This window comes from Hermetia illucens, chromosome 6 (assembly GCF_905115235.1).
Source record: "Hermetia illucens chromosome 6, iHerIll2.2.curated.20191125, whole genome shotgun sequence".
Classification (NCBI taxonomy): Eukaryota; Metazoa; Arthropoda; class Insecta; order Diptera; family Stratiomyidae; genus Hermetia; species Hermetia illucens.
In genome coordinates, this window is record NC_051854.1 from 6821530 (window position 1) to 6845388 (window position 23859).

The window sequence follows — 23859 nt, forward strand, 5'->3', positions numbered from 1 at the left end:
TCACTAACACTCGAATTCTAGGGGGTGTGGATGATTTACTAGAAGTTAGTAAGTGATATGATGAAGTCAGGGAGGGACGGAATTTATTGGAGTTAAGTGAGTTTTTATGGTTTTCATTGCTTCACAAGATTTTCTTGAAAAAGACCTGAAAATCTTGAAAGTTGCGTAACAGGGATGGCGTTTTACTTCTCGTTGGGAGGGTTCAAATGAAAACTTGTATTGCGGGGCTGATTGGGCTACACCTTTTGTCTCGTTAATCCTTAAATTGGGAACACACTAGTGTCCCACAATGCAAAAATATAAGATGGAGGAACAAATTTTAGGGGATATGCGTATAATGGGCTACCTCTAGCTTTTGTTCCCATAGAGGGTCGTTTTTTGGGATTCTAAGTGACGATGAGAGGATCGATTCTAAACGTCATTATCAATTAATTCCGTATACCCTAACCCTAATTGGTAAATCGGTTAATAAATCAAGAAATCGATAAAGAAATCGAGAGACCCCAAACCAAATATCAGGTAAAAGATTGTTACATAACGAAAAACGGAAAATTTATAATGAATCCATTCAGAAATAGCAACCTTTGGAATTGTATAGACCCAACCTTTTATTAAATTAATCAGGGATAGTCGAGTACTTTGAAACGTTATTGCTAAGCGCATTTGAAGGTGATCTTAAATTTCATAGTAAATACTAATTCCCATCGTAATTGTGTGAACAATATCTGCTATGATTAGCACAGCATCTGATAGGTGCAGATTTCAAGCTGGAGTAACTTATTTACTCGGGTTGCTCGTTAAATTTTAATAGCAGAGCAAAATGTTAAGACCGACTTCATTGCGAGGAATCGAATTGTGTTGGTTTGCCGGGGAAAGAGCAAAGAAATTGAAAACCGAGGCTGCTTCCTTATCGACAATCCGATTTTCATTTTCTGCACCGGTGGCTCTCTCGGAAGCAACACATTTCCGACCTCAATTCTGTGCATTAACCCCTTAGGTTGTAGTAGTTCCATAAGATTTTGCGAGAATGTTTAGTGAAAATGTTCCGTCTTTTGTCTCGAAGCAAATCGCAATTAGATGGGAGAAAATTCAAACCATATGAGAATAGCGAGATCAGAGGAAATAGGCTCCCAGATTACCAAACCCCATGAATATCAAAATGAGACTCAGAGTCAATGAACAACAATTATCGCCTTCAATTTAGAAACGAACTGAAAACTCGTTAGCTTGGGAAAGAATGTCTTTAAATCTTAAATAAATAATTGTTTCTAGCCAGACACTGACGAGAATTTACATAAACGGCCTACCCACCATAACCACAGTCACAACCAGCTGAATATCCACTTTTCCCCCAAATAGATTACGTATATCTGGTATGCGGTAGGAATTATATAAAGACTAGACGAGAGAAAAAAAAAACACCACAATCGAGAAATTCAAGAATGCTCTGTGTCTTATTAACGGCTTTGACCGAGGAAGAAAAAAAGGAGGAGAAGTTCTTATCAAGAAAGTTGGATAATGTTTGCGATGATATCATCATCATGATTTGTTTGAGTGGATACTGTTTTTTTTTCTGTGTTCTTTATCCGCAATCCCTTAGGCAGGAAATAGTTCCAACAGTTGTGTAGATGTGTTTGATTTCATAGCTCTCCTCAGAGTTAATTTTGAATTTTTTTCCATGACAGGGAAGCTCCATTAAAACTTTGAATTTATGAGAAAGTTCAGTATCCGCTTATGGACATTTTATGGAAAAAGTATTGATTTGTGATTAGTTAGTGATAATAAAGTATGAGGAGACAACAACTCCAACATAGACATTCAGAAACTCAACTGGAAGAAGTGGAGGCTTTGCGAAAAAAAGAGACAGTTCCAACATTAGTAAAATTCAACAGAAAACTAAGTGAGGACAACGCCCAAAATATTTAGGATACCTTCACCATACCAAGGCTTGAATGATCTCCCTCACTTTTAATGGCACGAACAAAGATTATGGACTTAAGCTTTAGGGTTAACATAGAGCTGAACCCTTTAATCGAAAGGCCCACCTGGCTCCCACTTGAAAATACATTCCTTATCATAAGGCTAGCAATCGCCTCAACTAGGTAACACTTGATAGTTGGACATGCACGTTAGATAGTGATTTGATAGCCTCTCGACTCCACCCGAACCCAGCGCCTACGACTGTCACAAATTGCGAATTGGACTTAGATGGGCCTATCTACTACTAACTGCTAAAAAGCCTAATTAAGAACAACATGAAATAGACCGAACAGCGATATGGGCTTCGCTGAGACCACATCTGAATTCGTAAAGGCGAAGGTAAAAAAAAATCCACATACAGATCTGCTATACTAATTCCTGTACCTCAATTGGACCATATAGGAGGCAACTTAGAGCAATCTGGCATCAAATATGGGAGAATGTGATGCAAAAATCATATCGGGAGACTTTTTTTATGGGTGGAGGTGGAAGTTTTAAAAAGACGCTGCTGCGCCAGGTTGCGACAGTGTGTGGGATTCCCCTGCAGCTTTTCCTGTATCGCACTTACTGTTGCATTTATCACACTCTAATTTGCTTTCGATCTCAGCATCACCTCCACAAAACTATGGAGTTCGATAACTGCGTTAAAAGCGTCGTTTAGCTTCCCTCTTTCAATCGTAAATCTCGGACAATGGCATATAAAATGCACCGGGTCCTCCCGTGGAGTGACGTATTCGGGACAATCGGGATAGTCATTCAATTCGAAGCGATGCAAGTGCTTCCGCTATCCACTTGTCCCGTACGGAACTGTGTTAGGTTTCCGTTTCGTTCAATACATCTCTTAATACATGGGATGAGTGCATGGATCTCAGTGGCTTTTTATCCCACCCTTGCTGCTATCTCCTGTACAGCTCCTTGGAAGCCCGCAGTCAGTTAGATCAACGATCGAGCCTAGCACTCTGCCTCGGAAAATGGGCATGCATTCAACTTTGGCTAGTACGATGTCCAGCTCTACGGAGGTATCAAGCAGGATTTGGCCTCTGGTGTTCGTCACTCGACTCCCTCAGTCTAAGGTCCATGCTTTGAAATCGCCGTTGTTGATTTGTATCAATCTCATTTAGCCCTACGATTCTCCTCGCTCTTATATGCCTACATATGACACCTACCATCACCAGTAATGTGCCGGTCGTCCACTCCCTTTTTTCAACATGCATCGTGGATGGTCTACAGGCTCCCTTCACCGCACTTCCTGCACTTACTCGGCCTGCAAAGTGACCGAAATCGAGGTACCTGAAGAATCTTTTGAGAGATACTTGCTTCGTAAGTCGGCACACGACCAAACCTATTCTTACCTTGCCCGCGATAATCAATTTAATCCCCGATTCAACCGGCAAGCTAATAATAGCGGCTTGTTACGTACTTTCGCCTTCTTCATCCACTTTAACGCGGTCTTTTCTTTTCCGCTAAGGTTGAGAGTTAACTATAAGAGTTGCTGTTGTTTTAAAATCGTCATATCGCCCGATTTTCTTGTTGAAGGGATGAAAAAAGATAATGGAAAGGCGAAAATATAGCAGACTGCTGCTCATCGCCTAAAACTGGAGTGGGTTTCAGTAACACACTCCACCATGGATATGATAATGAATGATGATTGGCACCACCAAGTGAAGCCAAACTATTAAGAATTGTTTGGCTGAAATAAGAGGTCCTGAATGATAGGCGATTTTGAGGCATTGGTTGCAATCCCTGAGAGTACACTGTCGCAGTGGAGATACCATCTAACTGAGGTTTCTGACCTGGAATCTGTGGCATAACAAATTACCTATGCTTTCCATCTCAGAAGACGCTACGATTTTCAGCACAGCGAATGACTTTCCCTGAGTTTGTGGAAGACCTGGCCTGGGAGTCTACAAAGAGCTATGCGTGTGTTTCTTTGCCAGAGATTTGCGAGTAAAAGACGAAGCCTAAACGAGGCGCTGAGGACGAACGTGATCGCAGAGAGTATAACTGACGAGACGATCATTACTGGGAATAAAGGTCACCATAGTGGTATCAAATTATCACTTTGAATATGGCCAGTAAGTTTAGAGTTTACGTCACTTAAATTGAAGATGATCCAGACACACACATCGTTCAATGAAGGCGACCAGGCAACCCACTAAAATCTGGAGAACTAAAGTTGATTTTCCTGAACATTGCAGAAAAATACAACTCCTGGGACAGGGTTAGAAAGACTCTGGTTCCTTGAGTATTAAAGAAACCATAGACGTGGCGATTAACGAGCCTCTCACTAACCTGCGTCCTTGTGTGGTACAAAAAAATCCTAAACAGTGTAAACTGAATCCAGGCCTTTAGTAGGTTAATTGCATTATATGGCGATCTCCTTTAGACAATCACAAACATCTATGATGGCCGTAGCCTTTATCCCGAACACGAGGTTGAAATCGCGAAGCCCAGCCAACTCAGCCATCACACTTTCAATTCCCCAAGTAATCTTAAATCATTTCTAAATAGGGTTGATATCTCTAGTGTAATCGTAAAAGACGAAGCCATTGCTGTCAGCTCTTCAAAGGGGTCCAAAACAATTGACCTGGTCCTCCAGGTAGGGGGTCAGGAGTGATGGGCTTACAAGCCGTTCCGCAGCGCATCCGTTTGAGACGAACGGTAGCTTAAAGCAAGGAATTTGACACTGGAGCAGGTTATACGATTGTTGTCAGTGAACGCAAAAGGCATGATACTTTATAAGTCCTGCCCGTCGCATATGCGGACGATATAAACATCGTGACTCGATCTTTCACACTAGCAAAAGAGATTTTAATAAACTTCGACAAAACAGCAAACGAAGTTGCCCTACGAGTTAAGGAAAATGAAGACAAAAATTATGACGCAAACGCAAAAAATTGCGCCTACTAGACAAAATATAATTCTCGCGAACAGAGCCTTCTACTTGATCCTGCCTATTTTAAAAGCCAATTGCATACACACGAAAGCTAAGATATGAGTATACAAGACCACAATAAGTCGTATGCTATGCTAGCGATGAGAAACATGGACTTCACAATACAAACGTCTGACAAACTCAACAATACCTGCGAGAGGAAGGTCTTGGGGATAATAATGGAAGCTAAACGAGAGGACGCCCAATGGTGAAGCAGCTACTACCATGAGTGATATCAAATATTTGATGACCCTGAAATTTCCAAAATAATTAAACTTCGAAAGCTGAAATGTGCTGACCATGCTCAACGTTTGGACGACATTAGCATATCTTAAACGATATTCGAAGATAGAATAGAAAAACGAAGGCTGATGGAGAAATCCCGAAAACACTGGGCAGATTCTGTTGATGAAGACAGCGCCCCACTATTCGGATCGATGGATCGAGTTGGTTAAAGAAAGTACATCCTAAAAGCCAAGGTCCGAAATGGGTCTCGACCTCGCCGAGAATGGGAATTACTGGAACATACTCTCAAAAGTTTCGAATTATCGCCACAAAATTTTCTTTTAGAAAAAATTTCAGAGGTTAGAATTTTGACTAATCAATCGATGGAGCTCCGACAAGGCATCAAATATATTTATGGTTTGATGTTAACGTGATCAAACGAACTTCCCCCCTGTTAATCGATTCAAGCCGCATTAACAAGTTAATAGGTTGAATGCAACACCACGTCGAGGTCCGAAGGTCTCTTCTCGCTTGAGCACACCCACCATGAAACTCCCACTAGGGGGGCAACCGCAAATAACCGAGCTGTCCTCACATACAACAGGAGTTCACCCGAAGTATGTGAGTCCAGGGGCTTTCCCGGTTCCCATGGTACCAGTATACCCCTGGTAAGGTTTCGTGACCAATTTTCCACTGCAGAATCGGGTCTGATCGCCCTAATTAGGTCTTTGGAGCTTCGCCTACTGAATCACGGCCGGCAAACCAAAGTAATTACAGCGTCTCCCGGTGCCACCACTGTGGAGGTTCTCCTCGACCACTTGGTTTTGGTTTGGCAGATAGGGTTGCCGCCCCATCTTCCTCGCCGCCACCTCTGAGCACCAGAGAGGGTGTACAAGAGGAAGGAGAAGGTGCCCTCTCTCTAACCCCGTAAAAAATTTACGACGGTCTTTGCCCCTTAAAAAGTTATGCTGCCACCCGGGCTGATGAAAACGATAGGTTCTACCGTTGAACCTCATCCTCGCAGGCGAAAAGGAGGGTATGAAGGGGAAAGCGGGAAATCTTTCTCAAACCCCGTTGAAGCATCGCAGCCGTCAATTTCCCTTATCATGATATCATGATCATCATCATCATGTTCGAGTAGCTGAGTGATTAGAGCTCAAGGCTGTGGTAGGGAAGGTCGCGGTTCAAGTCTCATTGGTGGCAGTGGAATTTGTATCGTGATTTAACGTCGGATACCAATCGAGTCAGCTGTGAATGAATACCTGAGTCAAATCAGGGAAATAATCTCATACGAGCGCCATGCTGAACATATTGCATCCTACAATGCACTATAGTGTACCGATACGGTCTTGAATGAAGAGCGCTAACACACTTCAAAGCGCTGATCCAATTGGATTGTTTCGCCAACGATTATTAAGGATATATCATTATGGTAAGATCTTATTTTCGCAACCGGTCGAGACGAATCAGCCCTCCTTCCGAACGGGACAATACTTGAAGAAGATGGTAAGGCTTGATTTATCAGCGCTAGATCAAAACGGTGCACCCCGTTTCCCTCCATCCCCTCCACGCCTGTGTAAGTCCCATAATTTCGCACACAGTGAAAGTTAGTTACTTCCCAACTAGTCCGATCCACCATCAGTGGTGGACTCAAAACTCCTTTAATTTCCTAAACCAAATCCACGAATATTATTCCATACCAAACAGAAGAGATCTTAAATTAAGAAAGACTTATATAACAGAATACTCATCCAAACAATAGATCAGAAGATTTAGAAATAACTTATTTAGTGATTAATGAGGAAAATCAGATTCTGTCTCAGTCAGAGCCCACGGGTTGATGGGTGCATTCACCAAAGCAGACCGGTTTGAGGAAGCGTTGCAAGTTCTACATATATCAAAATAAATAAAAGAGACCTCAAAACTGAAATCAAGAGGTAACAGAAGATCATTGGATAGTCTTAAATGCATTTCGACAAATAGAAAAGGATTCATGGGCCTTTGGCATACAGGAACAGATTGGTTGTCGGTCTTAATTGGACCAAGAATTGAAAATCATCCCCCGTGAGAAAACGTGAGAATGGAATTCTTATGAATTTACTCAGTCTCCAAAGATTTTGAAGTGAACACGCCCCAATTTTCTAGCGAAATCCACCTCCACATGAATAACTACTGAAGAGATTTCCCTGAAAAAAATTCAACAGACATGACTCCCAAGAATCAGAGGTTTTCCTCGGCATATGTTAAGAAACTGTGAAATAACTTTCCCATGACTGCCACCTTCCGTTGCCGCTCAAGCAGGCTAAATATTTCTGGTGAACACAACGGAATGAGCGATCAAAACAAACAAATCATTTGTACATATTAATGTGATGTAATTAAACCATATAATCCCCAATGGAATTTGCCATCTTCGAATTCGAAACGACAATTATGTTCTTGCGGTTGATAGTAGCTCTCCAGGAAAGAAGCGAGCATCTTAAAAATATCGCACAAAACATTCAAAACGAATTAAGCCAAGAATTTCTAGCAGAACTAGAATTATACGAGCAACCAGTAACTCGTCAATGCGGGGCTAAAAGAGCAGCTGACCCGGGGGAGCTATAGACAAACTCAACGAGCCTATTGAAGGGTAAGTTACAGTACATACTTGAAAACCACATTGCACACTTAGCAAGCAAACCAAAAATAAAAAACGCCGGCTAACCGGCAAAACGAGCAACGTCATTAACGATCATCTGGACGCCTGTCGACGACGCGATGACAAACATGATTACGACCGTAAGAAGCAGAAAAGTTTCTCCTCAGCTGCTGTGAATGACCTTCTTTTCGCGACATTCTGACTGAACGCCGCCGAGGTTTACGCAATGTCTTAGTCGCGGAGGGAGGGTGCTAGAAAATTAGTTTGATGCCTTCTTTTCTATAGGCAAGAGAGAATGGTTTACCCAACGCTGGAGAAAGAATGTAGAAAGTGGCATGTTATGTTCAATAGTGTTAGGCAAGCTTGTATCGATGAATGCTTGTTTCAGAATGGACGATTTTTCGGTTCATTGAAAAACAATCTAATAAGTTGACTGAGATGCAAATTAGAAAGCGAACGGGGAGATGGAAGAACAGCATTTTTGCATAAGTGATTTATCAGATCATTTACGAAAAGATTTCAATCGGAAGGAAGTTCTAGCAGATGGGAGCCATTTTGTCACGAAATTGTGAATAAGTTCATTTGCTCTCAGCAACAGAAGACACAAAGAGAGGTAAGCACACTCGAAAATCAAGCGAGCAAAAGTAGGTAATAAAACATTACCTATGAGTACTACCGAAAATTGAAGCGATAGAAATCGTCAAACATTCTTAGCACTAATCTATGCTTTTTTAGCCACACGCCCAATAGACTGCCCCTCTCTGTCTGAATCTAGAGGGCTCATCAGATCGAAAATTTGGTTTAATCATGATACCATCAAATGATCATTGATTTGACCAAAAATGAAACTAACAGAGAAGAGAGTACCAGTAGGTACTGCCTAATCTCTTCAGATACCTTGAATAATCCGCCTGGGAATATTCCTATTGGGTCGCCATGCTCTTTCCTCGGACAATACTCAGGTCGTTGTCACAATCCCCCCGAATAGGCGTCAGAAGATCTAGATAGGTATCAGTGGCCCCTCCGAGGATGCCAATTAGCGCTGTGGTGCGTCGTTTTGATGCCACAAACTCCTAAGCCAATGACTGCTGTGGTAAGAGCAAGAGGAGAGAATCCAACCAACTCAGATCTTCAGAGCATTGAGGTGAAATTTCAGACGATTTAGAGGTCCAAAGCGGAGTCCGCCAATGTCCATCTTGACACCGATATTTTATCTTTTGCCATCGAGGACGTTCTTCATGCTGCCTTGGAAGGACATGGAGGAGTTCAATAGACAATATCTTTTTTTAAACACCTCGACTACGTTGATGACATCTGTTTGCTTCTCACCGGGTCAGGGACCTTGGTCAAATGGCTCTGAATTTGGAAAGAGAAGCAAATAGAGTTGGACTGTAGAGAAACATCAACAAAACCCAAGGTTCTCAGTCTGACGGGTGATCGCAATCTCACTATCTGCATTAATGGGCAGTGTATCGAATGCGTCAATCAGATTGTATATCTGGGAATTGTCGTTTCTGGCGACGGCAGATGAGGCAACACTCCGCAACTGGCGTCTTTTACGATCGATGCGTTAACCTCTCAAATCTAAAATCCACTACAACGTCCTCCGCCTTGAAACTCTCTATGGTTTCTAGTGCAGGATAGCCACGAAAGGCAATGAATGCCGCTAAGCGATTATGAAAGCGATGATGTTGCGCAGGATCCGGGGTATCACTCTCTATGATCACGACCAAAGTCCGACCATCCAGCAAACCATGTAATCAGCCAACAAGGATTCCTAATGTTATCGGCTTTGAAAACAGGAGCCAGCGCCTATACACTCTGCAGAGAATACAGAGTACATACAGTACAACAAATCTTCAAAACCTGCCCCAGGTACGATATAAACATCATAGTTTGGGACGTTAACGATTAAATAGGGAGAGAGGCCCGAAGTACCTGGTTTGCGCGGTAAGAGATCTAAAAGCAAATGTGCGACTCTCCAGACGAGACTACTTTCAAGCAAATGAACCAGTTGAACGAGACCATCTCTCGGTGTTGAATGTCAGAACATATGGTATATGGGTCATGGTTGTCATGGTATTCCCTTGGACAATCAGGCGAGAATGAACTACGAAGATATCCACAACAAATTCCTTCATAATACCTAGAAGGAGAAAGTGGATGCCATAATAACCACAACTAAAATAGGTCTTGGAGATGAAACATCGACAAATTATGTTCATAAATACAACCACCCGAAGAACCTCAAAGCACTCGGTTAGGCGGACAGACCTATCATGAATTCCGTCGAACAGAAAAGCAACTCCACAGACAGAAAAAGGAAGCCTGGGAGAATCAACAGATCTGTGAACTCGAGAGATACAGGGAGCAACAGCATCAGACACAACATTTTTAACAACAGCAAAGTCAGCAGAATGAATCGATGCCCATCCTGATAAGATAAAGATAGAAATCTGATTTCCGACCGTATGGGCACATGGAAACGATTGGTTGAATATTTTTATGAACTGCTCAACAAGCAGAATATCGGCGAGTTGAAGGTTCACAGAAAAGGCCACCAAGCGTGAATGGTCAGAGGTGTTTAGAGATCATGTTTTTTAGTGCTTATCTAGCATCAAATGAGGCCATGCCAGATTTCCGGCGCAGGCTTCATGATCCGGGGACGACGTTTTGAGCACGATGGGGCAAATCCTGAGAGGGGGTGACTTCCAGAGGAAAACGGATCCTGGAAATGACGGCAAGAACCGGACTCATAATTTGAAACACTGGATCCAGGCTAACCTCCCCGCGGCCAGGCTGCGAAAAAAACATCCCGGACGTAACCTTTGCGTCGGCACCACTGGCACCGTCGGTGACCGCTGGCAGGCTCTGGAAGGTTTCTTGGCAAGTGACCAATGGTTGACGTTATTTTCGAGTGGGGAAGGAGGACCAGCACGGCGCCATTTGCGCGTGAAACATCGCGAAAGCAAATATCGGGAAACTCGTTGAAGCTCTTAGAACAGACAGAACAGTCATACTCTTCGGAGGGTGGTGGCGCTGAAGCAAACACCATGGTAAATTCAGTGACAGTAACGACAGTCTGCGATATTTCCATGCCCCGAAAGGCATCCAGCCGTGTATTGGTGTACAGCGGAAATTTTAGGAAAGAGTATCATAGCCTTCACCGTTTTGCACAACGTTTAAAATGCCCGGGAAGAGGCATGCACCACAATAACAGCGTACATATCAGCTAAAGTGAGATACACAGTGCAGTAAACAAACGCAAACATCGCTGCTGAGAGGACCTAGTGGACGAGGTAAATGGAGAATCGGTTTTAATCTTGTTTATCTTCTGTTCACTCCTTTGTGGAGTATAAGGCCTTCTCACAGTAACGCTGTGTGTGTTCAGTTTCACTATCATCACATTTAACGCTGCAAATGGTAACGTCACAGCAGCAAGGTAACATCCACGACGACTGGAATTTGAACTCAAAACAAGACCGAAAGACCTATCCTCTAACTACCCAACCATCCTGCCCCCATAAAACTTATTACCGAAAAATCGGGTCTCTGCGGAAACCCTGCACCCGACTGGATTGTGTAGGCATTATTTCTTAAAAATCCCATAGAAGTTGAAGTCAGCAGCGCAGAAGGAATCGAGGAACTAGCCGCTTTCCACAATTAAAGAGCTTGAAGCAGTTCTCGCCACGAATGCAAAGAGAAAAGAGACCTTGAACTGCCGTCGATATGCTTGACACGGTCGGGGAAGTATCGGAAAAAGTCATCAGGAGTAGGCTCGCTGAAGCGATACGTGCTGTCGGAGACTTATCTCCTAGCCAGTGAGCTTTTAGATCAGGGGAATCTACGTTGGATGCTAATATGGGGGTCGTGAAATTGATTCATCGAGCTGAGGTACACAGCCACCGATCTTGACGGGTAGTATCAGAAATGCCTTCAATTCCGTAAAATAAACAGATATGCTAGGCATAATAAAAAATCATTCTAGGTGTCAAGCTTTATGAGACGCTAGGGAGCCATAGGAGGATGGAGAACACGTCGGGGGTAACAGAGGAATGCGTCCTAGGGCCAGACCTCTGCAACGCTTCCTACATGGTCTGTTAAAACGCACCAGAAGAGTTGCGCCTGGTCGGTCATGCAGACGACGTTGCGGCACTTGTTGCCAGACGCTTTGTTAAACAGGCGCATAGCAGACTTGACATATTGATGCGACGGGTAAGTAGATCGATGATTGCTAATGGTTTCAGCCTTGCCCTGAAAATCATCTTGACCAAAAAGAGAATCCTGACCATGCGCCTCATATCGATCGACGAGTTGATTATAGATCCAAAACCAATGGTAAATTACCTTGCAATGACGCTCGAAGATGAGCTTTTCAGAGTAAATCAAAGTAGGAGCGGGCAAGGTTGCAGGTGGAATCTCGACCTTAAGTCGGCTTATAACGGCCCTACATTTACCAGTTGAAATTTTTTTTGAATGCGGCGTATTCCTTTCCGCTCTACGTTGCGGAGGTATGGGCTGATGCCCTTGATAAGGAGGTGTATCGTAAACGCCTTGCCCAAGTGCAGAGACGCGGAGCTTAACCGTTGGCATCTGCCTGTCGCACTATTTCAGAAACGGCTATAATGGTGATCGCGGGAGTGATTACCCTGTTTAATAAAAAACGTAAGGCCGCCTACAAACGCAAGGGAGAAGAGTCAAGGGGAAAAGGTGCTAGTGAAAAACTTCAATGTACACTAAATGTGTGACAACTTTAAGAGGCAGATGGACTGCGGGGCTTATTGGCAATTTAGATGCGTGGCTTAATCGAAAGCGTGGAGGATTGATAACTTCCTTACCCAACTTTTAAGTGTGGATGGAGGTTTTCAGTGTTATCTGCACAAAATTGGGAAGACACGATTCCCTGACTTTATATTCTGCAATGGAGTGGTAGATGACGCCAATCCCACTTTTGTCTGTTGTGGAATGTGAGTTGACAGAAACTTTATGCAGAACACTCTCTAGTTGTCAGAGAAATGCTGAGAAGCAAATAAAGTCTTGTTGCGTATTACGCTTGGATCCTTGTTTCGAAGGAAGTTGAAGTCAATCGGTGACGGGACTAGATGGCAAAGCGAACTACCTTCTTCCTCTTCCTTCCCGTTGATGAAGGAAACTCCCTGACATGAAGACTCCTTAAGTCAGGCAAGCGGAAGGGCTAGCCCAAAGTAATGTATCAATCGGTTCCAGGCTAGTTCTCTGATGACGGAGAGGTGTTTAGTTGGTAGACCAACGGCGACCCGATCGTTCAACAGCTTTTTGAGATATCAAATTGGTGGACCTCGACGAAATACCTGCAAGTCTCGAGTTTCTTACTAAGGCAGGCCTAGACTTGTTGCCTTGTTGATGATGACGATATCAAACCACTATAGAAAGCTATATTATCGAGTAGGATGTGCAAATGATAGAATTTTATTACCAAAATGAGTACAAAAGTTAGACACATTGCGCGATGACTCTTCAAAGTCGACACTCCAACATATGGCTGACAAACTCCAGACGAACGATTCGATAAATAGTCAACCAACACCAGAACCTCAAAAGAATGCTAATTTAGATGAAAACGTTGCCGATGGCCGTTAAAGTGTAGAGGAGAACTTGAAGTAGTTAATTTTCTACCATTCATAAGAACTTGGCTTTTCATCAACTTCAAATTGGTGAATTTTGGGTCGACGACTTGAGCTTGCATTCTTACAAGATCCAACTGACGCAAGAGTTCAAAGTTCACGACTGGGATTTGAAAAGCACATTTTTGAATAGATGATAACGTAAACGAAGAACCTTGTCATATATTGAAGAACACCAGCTCACACGAGGTTCACTACTATAAAAAGTCTTTTTTGGCACCAATTTTGAGCCGGTGATGCTATTGGTGAATACTTCTTCGAAAAGAGCGTTGATGAGGCTGTCACCGTCAACGATGAAGGCTACAGATCGACGGTAACCAATTTCTTTTAATCAAATTAGATGATATCGACGTGGGTGAGATGTGGTTCCAACGTCCCAAGCTGCCACACAGCAAATGCCGCGATGGCCATTTTGCATAAACGATTTGAGGGTATGGTTATCTCTCGCGGAGGTGAAGTGGATAGGCCACCAGGATAGTGATTTGACCTAGCTAGACTTTTTCTTGTGAAGTTTTCTGAAGTCATAGGTTTATACCAAAAGACTGGAATCGTTCGAGTAAGCATAAGTCAGGCCATTGCTCGAATTCAACTGGATCTCTCTTTTAAGGGCTCTTAGAGATCGGACTGTCCAGCTACGGTAATCCTTGTTAATCCTAACAAAAGGAAAGTGGTGATTGAAGTAAGAGTTCTAAATAGGCCGGGACACTTTCGTGACCACAAAAGCAGGCTGGCAGCCACGAAAACCAAGCATGATGTTCTCCCCTCTCTTGGCGTTTTCACAGATACCACTCTGGAGTTCGAAGCTATAAATAGTTCTCCCAAGAAAAAAATGGTCATAATTTCCACAATTCAACGCTCATTATCAACTGCCGGTAAAGAAAGCCCAAACTACAAAAAACTCTCGGGTTAACAGGCAACAAATGACGCGCTTCCCATCGTGGTCGATGAGCGTCGTCATCATTACATTGCCGCAGAAAGAATGTAGTGAGCATGCCCCCCAAACAGTGTAAGCCGTGCTGCCGGCAAGCCATCCACGGCACTAACAACATCCCCAACATTAAGTAGCATAATATGCAGTAAGCCGCCAACATTTTGGCGGGAATCGATAGCCAGTGTGTCGGCTAGCAGAGCACCAGAGCCAAAAGCGATGCCACTCTAGTTACTTTCAATGTCTTCGCCGAAGCTCTCCATGGAGCTGGCAATGGAAGTGTGGCTTGAACAATCGATTCGAGTGAAATTTCGACTCTGCGAAACATACTAGAACTAGGCACAAGTCTCGATCCGGACGTGTAGAGGTCATTCGCCTTCCAAACAATCACCTACGTCGTCATATTGCAAAATTTTCGGGTTTGCAGCTTGTACGTTCTGCAGAATCAGATGGTTCTCTGTGTACATATTCGGATCTTTTACTACGAAGCGACTGGCTAGCCACGATGTGCTTCAGGTGGGCCAGAAAACCAGTCAAACAATTGCAAAAAAAGAAATTATCAGGGAGGCAAGTGATACGAGCGAAAACCAGTCTTCTATCCGCGAAAATGCTGCAAAAGCTCTCACTTACGGCTCAGAATTCAGCGGATTTGTGCTATATCGTCCGCCACGAGAGTCGTTCGGGGCTATCAGGTTGTGCATTTACGCCGGAATGACTAATGCTCGCGCGATTTGTAGAACAATTACGCTTTTCCCCCCGGTATGCAGATGGGCCTGCACGAAGTCCGTACATGGAAACGCACTATCGGATTAGATTCTTTCTGACCCTCCGGCAACGATGCCAGACGCGCACTCTTGATCACGGTCCCGATCCGGGATTTTCACTAGCAATTTCTACTTGTTCCTTTCAATTTCACGATTTCGCGATGCTGCTGGCGGCGGCAACATGGCGTTCTCGCCATTCTTTTCCCGAATCCGGTCTCGAAACTGCCGCGACGACGATGGTGAAGGAGTGAGGCCAAAACAGCCCAAAAAGACACCACTGAACTGCCTGTGTAGGTTTCATATGTTCATTAGAACGCTTTGCGCAACTCCAAAAAATTCAAATCCGAAGCCGGGCAAGACCGTCTGATGGCTCCCTAATCTCTCTACGAGGCATAATGGAAGCAACGTCGCGCGCTTGAGCTCGTACAGGCGAGTAGGGCGAGGGAGGCCATGTACCCAAGACGAGGAGGCCGACTTACAACAAGCTTTCATTCATTCATTCCACACGCTGTTCTGCGTACACGCCACATATGTATGTAAGTGGAGAGAGGTCGCGGCTGGTCGTGTGGCAAAGCACGGAGCTCGCTTGATGGCTAGCGAGAAGCGCAACTAGATTCCCGTCGCCCCATTAGAATGGAACTGTAATGGAATCCTGTGAAGCGGGCCCAGGACCATTCCGTGAGATGCAGGTTTTCGAAAAAGGATTGAGAGCTGGAGGGCTGGAGGGAAGAAGCGATGCAATTTGGGTGGCACTGGGGAGAGGAGCCTGTCTCACGGCTGGCCAGCCTGCGTCCACCGAGAATAAGAGTGAAGGCCTTCAGAGGTTTGATTGAAAGGGAATGCGGGCGGCTCCATGAGCAATAGGAGATTGCTGCATACTTGGGGCTGTAAACCTTATACTTACCTACATAGTGGTCCTGGTTCTAATTAGACTTATTACATCGGACCATTGGCGAGACAATGGGGGAACCCCCGAATAGCTAGTGCCAGCGACCACCGAAAGTGATATTCATCGCCGTTCAGATGCATGCGTTAGGCCAGGGCGTGAATTGGGGGGTGAGTGGCTCAAGGCCAATCAGTCAATCAACCACGAATCGTTCAAGAGGGGGCGCGTTTCCTCGGACTTTCCATGGATGGGATGAATGCCGGCATAAGTGAAATTGCGCCGTTCGTGCGAAGTGTCGCTCGTCAGAAGTTTTCGCCGCGCGCTGAAACGTGGAAATGGTGATGAAAATGAACTCGGGGGGAAAGAGCACTTACTTCGGATTCTAGGAAAGAGGGTTGTGGCTCTCGACGTGTCGCTGAACGGTCGCATAAAGCCTTTTTACCTTCTTCGGAATATCTTTTTCGTGTTCACACAGCCGAGGCACAATCGGTTCAGAATTTATTGAGAGGATCACAGAAGACGCACTGCAGCCATGCGTGGAATTTCGCAAGCCGCCCGGGGGCACAATTAACCGAGCAAAAACACAACAAAGTACATTCGGATTCCGAATGGGTTCCAATCAGAAGAATATCACACGGAACACACGCACGGCGCAAATCGAATCGGCGGGTCTGCAGTAAAGGGGGCAACGTCAGCTGGCCGTGCTTCGGGCCGCGTACACCGGCAGCCCCACGAGCGCCCGGGCTCCGCGCCGTTGGGGCTCACTACTATGCGCTCCGGTCGACTGTCGGACGGGCGGCAACGACACCGGCGTCTCAGAAGAGGCGTACGATTCCCCGATGAGCCACTTCACAGCGGTAAAATATCGATGACGATAACGACAAATGCGGAAAACAAGAAAAGGCCACCAACAAGAGAAAATATGTCCGCCACGGAGTTTTTGCGTCCGATAAACTGCGACTGGGTTTCGGGTGTGTTTTACCAATGCGACTTGGTCAAGTTATTCAATGTGGATCCCGGCACGACTCCACACTCGCATTGGAAATGGAAACTGCGAACAAATGTACCGAGAATTGAGTGCTGTACACGCGGCCGCGACCCGTACTCTTTTCCAACCCAGACCGGGGACCGGAAAAATTACAATGGGAGCAGCACGAAGCAGAAAATTAAAAAGAAAAAACGCACAAGCGGCGAGGCAGGGTCACTCGATGTAGATGGCGATTGTGGGGCCCCGGCGGCGGCGATAGAACGCGTTGCAGACGGCACTCGCGGTGGAGCAGCAATGGGAAATGCGCGACGACGACGAAGCGAAATGCTTCTTCTTGGAGATGTTTTGAGTGAGGCGGCGGAATGGAGGAGCCCGCGAACAAGTGCTCCGTAAGGGATGCCGGCCAGCCTGGCAAGGGTTTCCCACGGGGGCCAGCCGCGCCAAGTCCTCGACGTATGCACAGCTGACTTTGCAGCTGGCAGAGCCTCAAGGCCCCAAACACTCACAGGAGCGGATGGAGTCCAATAGGATTTCCAGCCAAGGAGCAACTTCTCTGGCTCCTCATCAACCCTTCCCTACCGGAACCGCACAGCCAGCCGGCCTTCAGGCGAATCGCCGTGACTCGTGGTCTTCCACCCACAACTCGGGGCGGACAGAAGAGCCTCAGGTGCGGCCTAATTTGACAGCGACCCTAAGAACCCGTGCCTTGTCTTCGCTCTTTACCTTGTGCTCGCGGCCGTGTGAATTTTTTCAACCTGCTCCCGAAATTCCTGGTCCGGACGATTTTCCCGTGGAATGCTAGCTGGCCCACGAAAACGGCGGCGATGTCGACGTCGCTGATGGTTGCTTTTGCTGCTGCTGCTATTCTCGTTGGCACCACGGCAGACAGCGGCTGCCGCACACACAAAGTACACGCGACAGAACAAGACAAAAAGTCCAACGTGCGGTGAGGCGGAGCAAGACGGGCGCAATCGAGAAAAAATTCCTAATATTCGCCTCGACAGCGTCACATTTATCGTTAATTTTCACGCACTTCCCGTTCACCGATTTTCACTCTAATTGCCGGGTTAATTCACGGAAGTTTTACACTTTCGAATGATGCAATTTTAATGACGATTGATATAGTTCTAGTAAGTGAAATTTGCACGGGAATTATGCACTTCTCAAGCTCGTTTTCATTCGGTTGCGCGCAAATGATGGCCCTCGCTCGCGCTCGCACACAAGAAAAATCGTCAACAGAAAAGTGTCGCAAAATCGAATGCCAGCGTAGTGAGGTAGTAGAGCACTGCCAGGAGGTAGTACTAAGGTGAAGTCGTGGGAAGTTTTCCTTCGCAGAGCCAATGGAAGAATTTGAATTTGCCGGTTTAGTACGTTTTTTGAATGGTGACCGGAAGGCGCTGGCGGGTCGTTTGATTTGAAGTGTTGCGGTCAAAGGGATTTTGAGGTAATTTTTTTAATTTGTGAGTTTTTGTGTTTGTAATTTGAGAAATATTTCTAGGAGTTAGATAGATGGAGGAAGCACGCGTTGAAATAGCACGATACCCGCTAAATACGCGGAAAGTTCATCATTTGCCGGAATTAATTTCAATGGAAAATGGACCACTTTTGGATCTTAGAAAAAATTAATGTCTCCCCTGCTGACTGCAGTTACATGTAAGAATTCAGAAAATTAATTAAAATAATAAACCATTTACAATAATCTCAGATATATTCCATTTTTCAAATGAGTATAGTCTGAGCAAAAGCAAGTTGAAAGGTTTGCTCAGTGACCTTCCAACTTGATTTTGCTCAGATTAAATTTTATGTTAATCACAAGTTTTCAATGATGATCATGGAGGTTTAATGTAACTGCCATGTAGACATAATTTCACGATCCTCCTCGAACGCGGATTGATTTGAGACCACAATCAGTTCCCCATAGTGATTATCACCGCGGTAGGGGCTCATACTGAGTGCAGCCTCAGTACTCGTACAAGTGGTTGGTAGGTCACGCATCCCACAGCATCTGATGAGTTGCCTCTGCCTTGAACGAACCCGTCACTCAATATTTTTCTTCTTATTTTTATTTGGGATCCTTGTCAAAGAACATAGCCAGCAGTTGGTTTATCCACGTTTACAGAGTGGGAGGTCCACAGAAAGCGATGAAGAAACGTCAAGCCATTTGCTTGAAGCATCCAAAATCTCATCTCGAGCCGACAGACATATACAGCCTTCATCCGGAAGATTAGAGTCTGGCATGCAAATTAGTTTTATGAGAGCGAATGAAATGGGCATTTAACTCGTTCCATAGATACAAGTCTGCAGGTCCGGATGGCATTATTCCTGATCTAGTAATACAGGGAATGGATGTCCTGGGCCATATACCGCGCTTGCCTAGCACACGCTTCTATTCCAAGCAGCTAGTGTGATGTGTAAGTAATATTTATTCCCAAATCAGGAAAAACCACCTACACAGACGCAAACAGCTTCCGACCAATCAGTCAAACTTCCTTTCTGCTAAAAGAGCTGGAAAGACTATGTTCATAAGGGATACATATGTCTTTAAGTGGCCACATCAGTGTAGACAGCAAGCCTACCAGAAAAACAAATCCATGAAGAGAGCGCTCGATGAATGGCAAAAATTGAGAAGGCAATGTCCGTGTCAAAGAATACGCCTTAGGCGCATTTATGAACATCGAAGGCGCCTTCAATTATGCCGCGTTCGCGGCAAGGCAGCATGGAATCGACCGTTGTTAATCATCTTTCTCATGCAGAAGTGAATAAAAACCCATATATTAGTCGAACAGAAGTCTATTGAAACAGGGTAGCTTAGAGGTTGCCCACAGGGAGAGGTTTTCTCTCCTCTTTTATGGCTACTTTTAATGGACACCTTGCTTTCTCACAAGCATTGGCGGACGATCTAGCCCTAATAATTATCGGAAAGTTTCTGGGCCCAGCATGTGATCGCGTGAATGCAACACTGCATGTAATCCACAGTTGGTGCCTCCATAATGAACTCACTGTGAACGCTAGGAAGGCTGGACTAGTTATTTTCACTAGGAACGTCAGGTGGGCCAGTTACATGCTAGTCACCTTAGCAGGAGCAGAGATCCAGTTGGTGCAAATAGTCAAATACTCGACTCCAACTAACTTGGAAGCACCGTATCCAAGAACAATATCAGAAGCCCTGCAGATTGCTATGGTGCTGTAGGAATGCGATAGATAAAACCTCGAAGCTATTCTAAATTTACCACCAATCCATTTGGAGGTGAAACTTAAAGCAGCTAACGATGCATATAGGGTTGATATCATTGGCGCGTGGAAAGGCGGCCAATCACACGGGCATGCATTCATCTGGAAATTTCTTGGCAAAAACCAAGTGGCTCTGATGCCTCCCAATCGTGTGTGTACCAGGACACTAATCATCGCTGGTAATGAGGAAGCTGACAGACTGGATCGCTAAGGTTCTGAATCCGCAATAGTGGAGCCAGAACCAGTTTTTGGCATCCGGCCATTTACTGTCAAGCCTACTCTGAAGGGGCAAATGGCAAGGATTCACGCAGTCGAATGGAGAAACTTGAACTTCTGTCGCCTGCGAAAATCTTTATGAGAAACCCGGGCCCGCTGGAGCGATACTTTTGTTGTCCCTTACGAAGTGGGACATGAAAACCCTAATAGGGCTTTTAACGGAGCCCCTTAAACTATCACATGGAAAAAATCGGAGTGGTGTCTGGAGTTGCCTCTGCCCTGGACGAAACCGTTAGTCATTCTTTCTATTTTTTGAATACTTGGGTGCTAGGCCTAAAGCGAGAGGTCCGTGGATTAAAAAAGAGAGAGTAAGTTGCTCTCCTTCTGGTCCAATCCAACATCAAGTAGATGTGGATTTAGGATCCCTCATATCGAAAAAAAATAAAATGAAAAAAGGCAGCTCAGTTTTAGAGTCGGGAGATCTACGGTGGATACTGTCATAAAGGTGATGAATTCAGTCCATCGAACTGAATCATGCAGTCACCAATCTCGACAAGTAGTGCTCCTTCAATTCCGCAAGAAGGACAGATATGCTAGCTAAAATAGGAAATTCATTCCAGGTGCCTGGTTATCTCTGTTGGGGGATTATCTGAGAGATCATTTGGTCGGCTATGCAAATGGTACTTGTTGCTGGATGCACTGTTGAACAGGCGTAAAGCTGCCTTAGCATATTAATGTGACAGGTAGGCGGATGGATGACTGTTCACGGTTTCAGCCTTACACTGAAAAAAGCCCGACGTGCTCATCTTGATCAAAAAGGTGATGCCGACTCTGAGTCCTATATCAATTGGCGAGCTGATTATAGATTCAAAACTAATGATTAATTAGCTTGAGTTAACGCTCGATTCGAAGATGTGCTTTTTCGAGAAAATCAATCAATTTCTAGACAACGTTGTCAGAGAGATCCTGAGGAGCACTGGTACATGGAGTCGTGTTGCGCATCACGTTCGGGTTCTTCTTGTTCCGAAGAAGATTGAGCTTAACCGGTGGAGGAAACGAATAGCAAGATATCCTTTTAGTCATCTACCCCGTCCCTTTGATGAAAGGAATTCCCTGGTGGGGAGATGTTTAGTTGCGAGAGTTCAACACGCGGACGCGAAGAATATCATAACACTTGATTAGGCCAGGGCCCTTATTGCGTAGCAATATTTCACCGTATTTGCACCCAATTCGATATTCAATATTTGCAGTTTGGAAATGCAATTTTCGCTTGAGAACTTAAGTTACGAATAAGTTATGGTGACGATCCTCGAGATATAATATAAAAGGAATTGGGTTTAAAGTTGGAAATGAACTAAACCATTCACTATGACTTTAAGCATAATTTTGTTATAGAAGATGGAAGGATAGAGGGTTTTTTTCAAATAGTTTCCAAGACCATTTTTGCCCTTTCTCTTTCACGAAATCAAACACCAATTACTTTCCTTTGGATATTTCCCATATACAACAATTCACTCATTATATCCGTGAGAATATATTCCAGACAGACCAACCAAACGTTCCCACACTTCCTTCCTCGACACTTCCTCAAACCGACATGCCAAAAATTAATTTGAATTTTTCGGCAAACAGGAAAAAGGTCAAAGATCTTAGAAGCTGAAATCGCATCTTAAGTCCCATACTTACGACAACTTCTCAAAAAAAATCTAAATCCACACCGAAAACAGACGAATTGAATCACATAAAATTAGAGTACACCTCAAAAAGCTTGGGAAAACATGACCCAACCATCATGCGTTGAACTCTCAAAAGGAGGCATGCAAACCCAGAAGAGTGTCTCACTTTCGGTCCTTGAGACAGATCAACGGGAAAAACTGCAACCGAACGCCATTATATCACATGCCTCGTATTTGTTTGGTTGCGTTCGGCCTCGTCCTTGTTGTCCTGCACCCGATCTGTCTTCCGCATGGCTCAAAGGAAGGCGAAAAGGTGTTGTTTTTTTGAATTCATATATACACATACGAGTATATGCATGTATACTCCCTTTTTTTGCAGCCAACATCGCACAAGGGGTTGCATTTCCCTTTTTATCCGGCTTTCCTCATTAGCAGGCGATTTAAAATGAAGCGAGGGGCTGAAAAATGAATGTGCAATGGACAATGCCAAGCACCAATATAATTTTTATGTATGTAGGGTACGAGCAGAACAAAAGGGCGAGCGCAATGAACAGCAGCAAATTCAAGTAGAATCCATATAGGAAGGATAAGGCACGACTAAAAGCAATCCGCAAGGACAGAGACTATTTAGGTAACCCTTCGGGCATAGTCTTTCGGTATGTGCACATAATTGGGGTGGTAGTACGCAATGGATGCATGCATGTCATTTACTTGCATAGCACCGGCTTCGTCTATGGCATAAAAAATATGTTCCTAATTTTTCAGTTGTGTGTAGGGTAAGCAGGGGGATATGGAAATTTAGAGGTAATTGGTTTTGAGTCCTCGTGGCGAGATTGTTACGCGTTTATCGTTGATTTAAATCTTTTGTGTATCTCCTTTGTGATTTCAGGGAGGAGTATATTTGAGCTTGAAGCTTTGAAGGCAATTTAAGGGTGTTTTTGGTTAATACAACAACTGAGTATGTGTTATAAGAAAGTACTCGATAACTGAGAAACTTCAAAAACAAAGAGTCGTCCAAGGATGAATTCAAGAACTGAGAAATCTTAACTCCTCTTCTCCTGGAAGTTCAAAAACTAAAAGGAAACTCAGGAATATTTAATACTTTAATTTCAACCTAATCCAACCACCCTTGACACCTCTCTCTCCCCTATCCATCCCCTATATTATCAAAACTCAGAATTCATTGTACTTCCAACCCCAACAAATCCCGGTCTGATTACTTGATGTTCTGAATTTAAATTTTGTTTTTGATGTTTATAAAATCATGAAGGGCTGAAGGGCGAGGGTACAATGATTTTGATATTATACAGGTAGAATGCCTCAATTTTACGGATGTTATCTTTCGAATCAGATGTTTTCCTGATAGTTTTCTCATTGCATCTTTTTTTTTTCAAATGGGTCCAAGTAACTTTGATCTCGGATTTAATCTACTTAAAATATGGTAGCAGATGATTGTATCTTTGCTTCGTGCGATCTTGCGATTTGAGAATTTACTTCGTCCTTTTTTGGTATTTGGAGCATTTCAGATTGGGTAATTTCCGTATAGGGCTCAAGGCATCTTTCTACCTGGATCGAATAATGATTCATATGCGGTGTTTGCTGTGGGATTGCAAATGAGGAGAAAAGGGAACGGGGTATAATGTGAGCTATGGGAAAGCATAAGAATTTATATGTGATTTACTAAATTGTCCCGTGGTACCGTTATTATCCTAAATAATTTATGTCG

The 23859-nt window shown here is 44.2% G+C and overlaps 1 protein-coding gene across 6 annotated transcripts in view; it reads right to left on the reverse strand.

The window, feature by feature from the left end:
• LOC119658789 (transcription factor E2f1) overlaps window positions 1-23859 on the reverse strand; it is a 92752-nt gene that overhangs the window by 63980 nt on the left and 4913 nt on the right. For 2 of the 6 annotated variants that reach the window (XM_038066498.1, XM_038066500.1), the window contains exons 1-2: window positions 16397-16632; window positions 16041-16344 (exon numbers count right to left, since the gene is read on the reverse strand). The exons of 1 other annotated variant lie outside the window; for it this stretch is intronic. The gene's annotated coding sequence lies outside the window, so the exon portion shown is untranslated. Of the gene's footprint in view, window positions 1-15002; window positions 15417-16040; window positions 16345-16396; window positions 16633-17733; window positions 18222-23859 lie in introns of those variants that run through there. 3 more of the 6 variants (XM_038066499.1, XM_038066501.1, XM_038066502.1) reach the window with 3 other exon arrangements.